The 9,304-nt window shown below is 46.2% G+C and overlaps 1 long non-coding RNA gene across 1 annotated transcript; it reads right to left on the bottom strand.

Moving 5' to 3' along the window:
• Positions 1-1,227: 1,227 nt before the first annotated feature.
• On the bottom strand, positions 1,228-5,555 carry LOC130157745 (uncharacterized). The gene is made up of 2 exons (XR_008825008.1): positions 3,551-5,555; positions 1,228-3,280 (listed from the first exon to the last, which is right to left on the bottom strand). It is a non-coding gene; the product is annotated as an uncharacterized LOC130157745 (long non-coding RNA).
• Between the last annotated feature and the right edge of the window lie 3,749 nt (positions 5,556-9,304).

The following is a 9,304-nucleotide window of genomic DNA, read 5'->3' on the forward strand; positions in this document are numbered from 1 at the left end:
CCACAATGGCCTGCTCTTGAAAACTGCTTGGGAAATTAAGGGCAAGACCATGAGTACTAGGGTTGATGGCTGAATAAATTGAAAAAGCTGATGAAAACAAACTTGGAATATTAGAAATGTTTGAAAGTATTTACATGAAGTTTCATATAGCTGTTTTATTCTGTTGTTTACTTTACTTTGTTTTGCATGGTTTTGGGGCATCCATAATTTTTGCTTTCCTTTAGAGTTGTAGTTGTGCAAAACATTTTGGAATTTAACCTTGGAAAACAAACTTTTGATTGGCACACTTGAGCCTGCCAGCTGAAGTACGGCAGCGATGGTATCTTTTGCCTGAAGGAGAAGGAATAAGGGCAGCAAATAAACCATCACACACGGATCTGTATCATGCTATACACGTAGTCACAGCTTTTATCATGATGCATTTAGCCAAAACATGCAATGATGTTTATGTTGTTTCTAGGTGATACAGACTCATACTTAAGAGTAGGTGGTATGGCAGAGACCGTGTTCAGGAGACGTTCATCTGGCAGGAGCTTCCTTGGTGGCAGAGACTCCCTAAGGTCCGTGTGTCTGCTACCTGCTCCATCTCAGCTGCCACCTTGGAGCAGCCCTCTAAAGAAGCAGGCGGAGGGCACGGTGTTTGGGGATGCTATTCTGAAGTCCACTGAAGGACAGATTGAAGCAGGATGTGTAGGGGCAGGTGGTGGTCCGGGAAAGATTCAAAGGTTGCCTGCAAAGACCCAGTTTGGGAAAGCACCTTCCAGAGACGCAGGGGGCACCTTCAGAAACAGCCAAGGCAAGGAACCGAAAGAATGAAAATTTGTTCTTTTCCCTTGGGATAACTCCGGAGGGTAATTCTAACTGCGATGATTTATGTGTTTCCTTGAAGGTGAGTGGGGCACTGCTCTCTTTTTGCAGCTAGACCTCTCTTAGGGTTGTGTCTCAGTACATTGGCCATCCCTATGACTAGGGTTTTGCCAAGAATTTTTTTCAAAAAATTGCCATGAATATTACTCACTGGAATGGACCCCGCTGTGTGAAGTGCTGCATAAATCAAGGCAGACGGGCTCTGTCCCGAAGGACTTTGGAGTCTGAATAGATGGGAGCCCAAGCCACGGCAGAATTACTTAGGTTTATTACTTCACTCATAAAAATGTGTTCAAATGCATTAACGTCCTGTGAGCTCAAGAACTATATTTTTATGGTAACAAATTTGGAAGTTAAGGGATATTTTTTTTTCAGTAAGTTAAGGGATAAATATTATATCTATGATTATAATCATAGGTATTAAATATTACACCTATAATTATATATACATGTTTGCAAATCATTTTCAAACGACCTGTTCCTGCCTGGGAAACACAGTGAAGTCATAGGAAATGGTACATACCTCCTCTGCTCTTTCTGTACTTAGCTTCCGAGTCCAGTCACAGGCAGACACGCCGTCTGTTGTAATAACAGCTTAAAAATTTCCGAGCCTTTTTGGTAGTGCTGGTCACAGTGGTGCCAGTGCCAGGACCTGTTGACTCCGGAGGGAGCTGGGTTAGCTCCTAGAGCTGGGTTCCCTAAAGGGATTTGGGTATCTGATGGCTTCTCTGTGCAATTAGGTCTAATGTTTCTTTACTCCCAAGATCCTTGAGAGACTCCGTTCTGCTGCTCCTTGGCCTCAGAGGCATATAAAGTGCATGCCCAGTTGTCTGCCAGTGCCCCTCTTTCTCGCAGCACACATGTCCACAGAAGCTGACACAGCTCGACCACGGGGACACCCTCGGCTTGTACCAGCCCCCTAAAAATCCCCAGACCCCTCTGGCTCAGTAAGGCCCGTGTGTGACGGTTCAGAGCAGTTACTGAGCTGGGTCTCACTGGGGAGCATCTGCCAAGAGCTGGCTTTACAGTTCCCTCGTATTCAGGAGCCGAAGTCATTTTTCAAGGATGCATGGCAGCCAGGCTGCAAACCTCTGCTCATCTGCCTGCTTGCACTGCCTGGGCACCCGTCACCCACCTGCATGAGCACCGAGCCAGGAGGACACAGGAGGTTTGAGAGCAGCCCTTCCTAGTCCTTCCTGCTCTTTCTTTATCTTTTCTTTAGGACAACTCCTTAAACTTGACAGGCTTGGGCACTGAACTCCTTCCTTTTATTGTGCATGGTCCAATCCTGCACCCCCAGGGCAGCCTGCTCCTTCTGTGAATTAAACCCTAAACACGCACCAGCTGCACCAAGCGCGGTTCCTCCTGGTATTTCATTTTTGCAGGTAAAGCAGATACCTGCATACCCAGCCACGGGCTGAAGCACAAGAAATCAGAAGGAAACTGAAGGAATAGAGCAGGACGGTGAAAGCACACTGCACTAGATTGCACTTTCTTTTTAGGTAACTTCGGAGCTATATTACATTTATTAAAGGGCGGGGGGGCATGTTTCCAGGTTTTATTTTTGGGCAGCCTGGAAAGAATGCAATTAATTTAGGATTTAAGAGTTCATCTTCCCTGATAGAACCCCCTTCGCACCACCCTGCAAACCAGCAGTGGTGGCTCCCAGCTGGCCCAGACCCAGGTGTCCCAGCTGAGCAGCCGGGCAGGGAGCTCAGCCCCCAGCCCCAAAGTGGCCCTCAGCTGCCTGAGCCCGAGAGGGGCGTTCAGGAGCGGCAGAAGGCAGCAAGACCCCTGTGAGCCAGCCCCTGGGGACAGCAAGGATTGCAAAGGTGTGAGCTGCCCGGACCCCCAGCAAGAAGGGAGGAGGTGCCACGTTCACCTGGCCTGCGTGCCAACACCTTGGCAGATGAGAATTAAAAATTGTCAGTGAAAATTAATAAGGGACAATAACCAAATTCAAGCGGTGTCTTTGCTCTCCCCTGGAGCTGAGAGCAGAGCAGTTACGAGGAAGTTTCTGGTGAAACCTGTAGCATTTGTGCGACTTGCCACTACATTTACTTCTTGGGGTTTGTCTTCCCTGTGTGTGTCCTGGACAAAGTTTGGAGTCACGCTGAGATGTCGCCTGAGTCTCTTCGGTTACTGCCCATCTGCAGCCACGCGTCTCGCTTTGTGTAAAAAAGTCAGGTTGCTTTTTGTTTACTTGCAATGTGAAGGATGCCCGTCAGGCAATACGGATGTTCAGAGAAGCAATCTCGTTGACCTCAGCCGCAGATGGAAATTTCTGAAGGACGAGGCTGCAGTTTGCCGGCCTCCCTGCAGAAGCAGCAATGCACAGTAACTCCCACTACCGCTAGCAAGGCGTACACAGGTTCTTTAGGTGGTGGCTGGGGCCGTGCAGGAGTAGGCACAACTGAAAATGGGAAAAAGAAGGTCTGTTATAAGGGATATTTGTGCTCTTTGACACATAACGTGCTAATTGATAACCCAGTTGCCAGATCTAATTGCAGCAAAGAGTGTTGGTGGAAGACAGGAGAAATGCAAGTCACACTAAAGCTGCCGGTGATTGCCCCGTGCTGTGCTCAGGTACCCAGGGATGCGCCGCGATGCTGCCCGTGCCCTTAGTCTCTCACCCTCCCCACCTTTCTGCGCTTGAATACCTGGGTATACAATGACCATTGACCTGTATCTCCTTGACTTGCTCCTGAGAGGAGGGCTTCAGCAGCAGTGGAGGTCACACGGCCAGGCATGCGGGCTTGGTATAAACCTGATTGCCTGTGTGGGATGACTTTATAATTATATGGAAATTAGGTGTACCAATGAGACCATTCTCACTTTTTTGTGTTTTCTAACCTTTAACTTGAAAAATATTCAGTGACTAATTATTACAGTGAATGTTCAGAGCTAATGTAAACAAAATCATACTTTGCTGATTGCTGGCAAATCTATGGCTATGGCTTCTGCTCTAATTGGGTTACTAATGTGCCTTTCCAAACCAACACACGTTTTCAATGTTATATTCAAATAATACAATAAATGTTACGTTACATAATAAATTCAATTAGGGCATATTAACACTCGACTCACACAAAATAACTAATGAAGCCTGCGTCGCACATTCTATAACCAGTATGCAATTTCTTTTTTATGAATACGCCCGTATTTGAGATCCTGTTTTGCTTTCACGAATACTCCTGCTAGGAAAACAGAAGCATTACATTGCAGAAAATGCAGGAAGATACAACCAGTTCCACTGAGATTTGATGCATAGGCTATGCATATTAGTGTATGCACAGTGAGTGGTTCATCACGCGTTATAAATACGTTGTGTAGCAATGGCACAGAGGAAGGACTACTTCAGTTTTACATGGCCACAGCCTGAATAGAGCTACCAATAAAGATGCATGCCTTTTGTCTTACTCTTTTTGTTTATTAAATGAGTAACATCCACCCTTTAATTGGAATAGACCTTTAAACCACAAGAGGAAAAAAAAAGGAAAAAAAAATGCAGTTGCCCTAAATACTGCATAGCCAAAAAGAGGTCTAGGATCAAATCCAAGCTTTCAACTCTCAGGAGCCACAATGGTGTTATTTCACTTTGAAGTGGGGCTGCAAACCTGCAGCTTTCCTATCTGCTGTGTTTAGTCTTTTCCTTGGGAAAGGAAAGAGACAGTAAATATGGATACAGCGTATAGCGGAGTACCCAATGGTTTGGAAATTTAGCACGAGACAACCCCAAATCGGGTTTTTCTCAAGGTACAGCAAGTGTACCGTTACCCAGGAACGAAAGGCGTGGGAGAAGGAGAGGCTCACAAGTGTTCTCCAGCAGATCCCGCAGGAAACCACAGACCTGCCTTGCTCTCCGTACACGTGCGTTCTGCCCCGCCACAGGGCACGGAGGCTGGCACAGCCCCAAGGAGCTCCCGTTGCGTTCCAGGCTCCACCACCTCGTCAGGCACATAAAGCATCTCGCGAGGTACAGGGGGGGCAGAGCGAGGGACCACCTGCGCTTCGTTCAGGAGGCAAACGCTGTCACCTAATTAGCTCACCTAATCCTAAGTTTTGTGAATCAGTTTTATCCCCTGCAAGTAAAATTACGTCCGTAAAATTTTCGCTTCTAGTAATATCCATGGGCTGTACAGACTGCAAGAGTTCAGTTCCAATTTTATTGTAAAACCTCAGTATCTGAAAGCACAACATCGGAAAAATGGGTTTGGGGCAGGGTGGGGGGGTGTAGACACTACAGAAATAAAAGGTGATGTCATTCTACATATACACACATTTTTAGCTCACTAGAATTTAGCTCACCTTGTGTACTCTCTGCAAAAATATAAGTTCTGAATCTCAAGCCAATTTAAAATACATGAATTTCAATATATCTGCTCAAAAATACTCCTGTTTGTTTGGTTGGTTTTTTTTTTAAAGGGGCACAGCTTGGTAGATACCTTTAACTGAGCTGGCATTATCATTTTCTATTACAAAAATCAAGAATTTTCCTTCTGCAGTTAATTCCACTGGGTTTGGTGTTTGCTTATTTCTGTACTTCGCTAACTGTGAGTTACAAAAGGAATGACCAGTTCAGTGCTGGTTTCTGGCTGGTATCACTTTCCCATTAGCATTGATTGCAAACAGCTGAAATATCAATACTAGAAAATTATCCAGCAAATGTTCCCAGACACTTTTCTGAATATTTTTCTTTCTAAAATTGTTTTGTAAAATCTAAATTATGAGTATAAATTACATATCATGGTTGGAATTAACGGACTGAATATTTTTTTCTACCAACAGAAATCCTTGACATGAGCTCAGTGAAAGATGCTAAACATCTGGGTTTACGTAAAGAGACCTTCCTATTTTATTTGCCCATTTTACCTGATTTGTTTAAGATTTTTAAATGAAAATCAGAAAGATAGAAACCCCATTCGGAAAATGCCCTACACTGCACATTCACTTCTATAAATAGAACTTCTCAAGGGATTAAAACAGAGACTGCACGATCACTGCAAACACAATTGCACATACAGATCTTCAAAACTTGAATATTTTTACCTGTTTGGCAATTGCAAACTAAAGGCATGCCAATGTAATTCTAATTCAGGCAAAGAAACCTAAATAATAAAGCTCTACTAACCGCTTTTATCAAGAAGACCACTGGCACACGGCTACAGCATCCAGAATTTAGTTGACGGGCTCTTGGTGCACAAAGATGCTATTGTGCAGGTTGGTTTGGTGGCTGGGAGTTTACAGGGGTGGTTGAAGAGTTTGGATGGGTGATACTGGGCAGTTCCCCCTGCTGTGCCTCAGGACACCGTTTGCCATCGCCCCAGCCCACCGTGGTTCCTAAGGACGGTCCCTGCCTTTAGGTGTCATACATGCCTGGCACCGCTCTTCAGTCAGGGCTGGCAACTGTGCTGTTTGGGTTATCAAGATAAAAAAAACAGAGAAAGGCAAAAGAAAAAGAAAAAAAGCTGACTGGTGTTATACTGGGCCACTCTCGAGAAGCACGGTGAGGTGCTGTAGCCTGCGCTAGACTGTTTCTGGCCACCTTTGAACCCCAGTCTGTTCCCAAAATTGGCATGTTCGGGACCCAGGTGCAGTTACCAACTCATTTTACATTCATCCTCTGCACTGGCAAAGCAGTTACACTGTGATCCTGCTTTCATGGAATCACAGGATCATAGAATGGTTTGGGTTGGAAAGGATCTTAAAGATCATCTTGTTCCAACCCCCTGCCACGGGCAGGGACCCCTCCCACCAGCCCAGGTTGCCCAAAGCCCCGTCCAGCCTGGCCTTGGGCACTGCCAGGGATGGGGCATCCATGTCTCTGGGCAGCCTGGGCTGGTGTCTCACCGCCCTCACGGTAAAGAATTTCTTCCTTGTAGCTAATCCAAATCTCCCCTCTCTCAGCCTAAAGCCATTCCCCCTTGCCCATCACTACATGCCCTTGTCAAAAGCCCCCCCAGCTTTCCTGTCGGCTCCATTAGGCACTGGCAGGTGCTGCAAGGTGTCCCCGGAGCCTTCTCTGCTCCAGGCTGAGCAACCCCAACTCTCTCAGCCTGTCTGCACAGGAGAGGGGCTCCAGCCCTCCCATCATCCTCATCATTACTTTACGCATAAAAAAGATAGATTTGTTTAGGCTTTCTGTATGATGACAGCAGATACAAATATTGCAAGATGAATCAATTAACAAGTCTGGTTATATTTGCTAAAAGACCTTTATCAATTAAAAAAAAAAAAAAAAAAAAAAAAAAAGGAAAAATTGTCTTGCTATCCAACAAGTACAGGGAAGCAACAAAAGAAGTGGTGTTCTGAAGAGAAAGTGCTAAAATATGCAATTGGGCCCCAAAGCTCAGGCACGCAACACAAAATTACCATAGCCTTCATTTCTAATGCTCAGTGCACCTGCACTTCGAGGGAAAGGCTCTGACAGCACTGGGGTAGTCAAGGCTGGTATTTTCTTCTGAATGAATGAAAGAAAACTGTATTTGAGGACATGCCTTGGTCTGAATAGCACTCAGGGATGGAGTTGCCTCCATCCCCAAGTGTCAGCACGCCCATGGTTCAGAGACCATGAATACTGCTCCACTTCCCAGCAGACAACAGACCTGCCTTGGGGTGTCTGTGGTCTTTGGAGAGGAGCTGAGTGTCATGGCACCCTGCGGCTGCCTCCTCCGGCCAAGCCTCCCCCAGTGTGGGATCCATCTCAGCACCAGCCCCTGGTCTGCAGCCAGCGAATGTACTGCCAGGAAAGCGGTGCAAGTCATCAGCAATGCGGTCATACCCCTGCCTTCTTGATGGGCTAAACCCATCAGAAAATAGATCATTTTCTATTTTAATGATCCAAAGGGTGTTGCCCATTATTCACAACCTACACACAAGATGTCAGGATTTCCAATTTTCCTGCGCAGATCGTTCAATCTATTTTGACAGCCGACCTTCAAGTGGTCATGGTTTTTCAAAAAAAAAAAAAAAAAAAAAAAAGAGAGAGACAAAAAAAAAGCAACCAAACACCACCACCACCCTTCCAATACTGGCATATCAGAAAAGGAAAATAATTCTGAACAAGGCAGTAACGGTCTCACAGGCAAAGGCTGTGAGCAGAGCCACTGCTGCCCGGAGCAGCCGGCTGCTCCCCCGGCTGCGGGAGAAGCCTGGGTTCGGGAGAGCATCGGCTGGATGTGGGGGTGCCGGGTACTGCCCTGCGAACAGCTGCACCACCACAGCCGGCACTTCCCAAACCAGATCCTGCAGCCGTTCCCACCCCGCTAGGGACATTTCTCATCACCGGCGCTGGAACGGGAGGACGGCAGCAAGTCTTACACAAGATTTTTACTGTCACCAGTGAATATGGGCGTTAGCCAGGGACTGCCGTAACAACCCAGATGAATTTCAGCTCAGTGCTGGTCAGGAAAAATGCTATTCCTCTGGCCAGCACCAGCTGCGGCAGGTCCCCATGCCTGGCATCGCTCGACGCACTCCCAAAGAGCCGAACAATACAGAAATTACCTAAATAACCTAAAGAGCCAGTAGGTTCTAGGAAGCAAATGCTGCTCTTGCCTGAATCTGGAGTGGCTTAGTTGAATAGCAGGTAGTAAACAGCCTAATTAAATAGATGTAATGACTTTTAAATGCCTGCTAGAAGTCAAAAGGAGCTGCATGTATTTCCCCAGCACAATTTCAGTTGTGTTTACCCAGTCAAGAGCTGAGATGAAGAAGCGTAAGTTCCTGCAAACCGTTGATTAGAAAACACAGATTTTTTTATTCTCTTTCAGATGATGCTTCCTAGCAGAACATTGAACTGGAATAAATGTCAGGACTGAAATCTATCTAAACAAGTGGAATTTTTGACAAATGCTTCAGTTCTGGGTTGACAGGCGCTTTGCCTCCAACACACACCACAACTGTGAGCACTTTTAACGCACCCATCCCGCTTGTGGTGTCAGCTCAGGATTTTTCCGCTATACGGTCTTTGAATGAAGAGGACTAAAAGCCATATACAAACCCAATTCAATTTAGATCACATTTCTACTGGTACGTTATATACAGTTTGCAAACAAGGATGGATATTTTGGGCTTGGCACCCCTTCATTCACAGAGGCAGGGCTGTGGACCGAGGAGGCACAGACGGCTGACGCGCTGCTGCATTGCACCCAGGTGCTGGTGGGGGGTGAGCAGAGCTGGTAGTTAATGAGACCGTGGAAGAACCTGCTGATGGTCTTTGGGGAACATTCCTGAGTGTTTTTAATGCTGTGATACACAACCGAGTATGAATTCTGTACATCTGGGAGGAAGTCGAATTCCAGGTGATGTTCGGACTGTTGCAATTCAGCTATTACAAAGGCTTTTGAAATAAACAGGAGACAAAATGTTGCCTGGGATGCGTATGCAAGTATTCTTTTCTGAGCACAGGGAGCAGGAGGTGAGGCAGAAGCACCTC

This window comes from Falco biarmicus, chromosome 12 (assembly GCF_023638135.1).
Source record: "Falco biarmicus isolate bFalBia1 chromosome 12, bFalBia1.pri, whole genome shotgun sequence".
NCBI classification, from domain to species: Eukaryota; Metazoa; Chordata; class Aves; order Falconiformes; family Falconidae; genus Falco; species Falco biarmicus.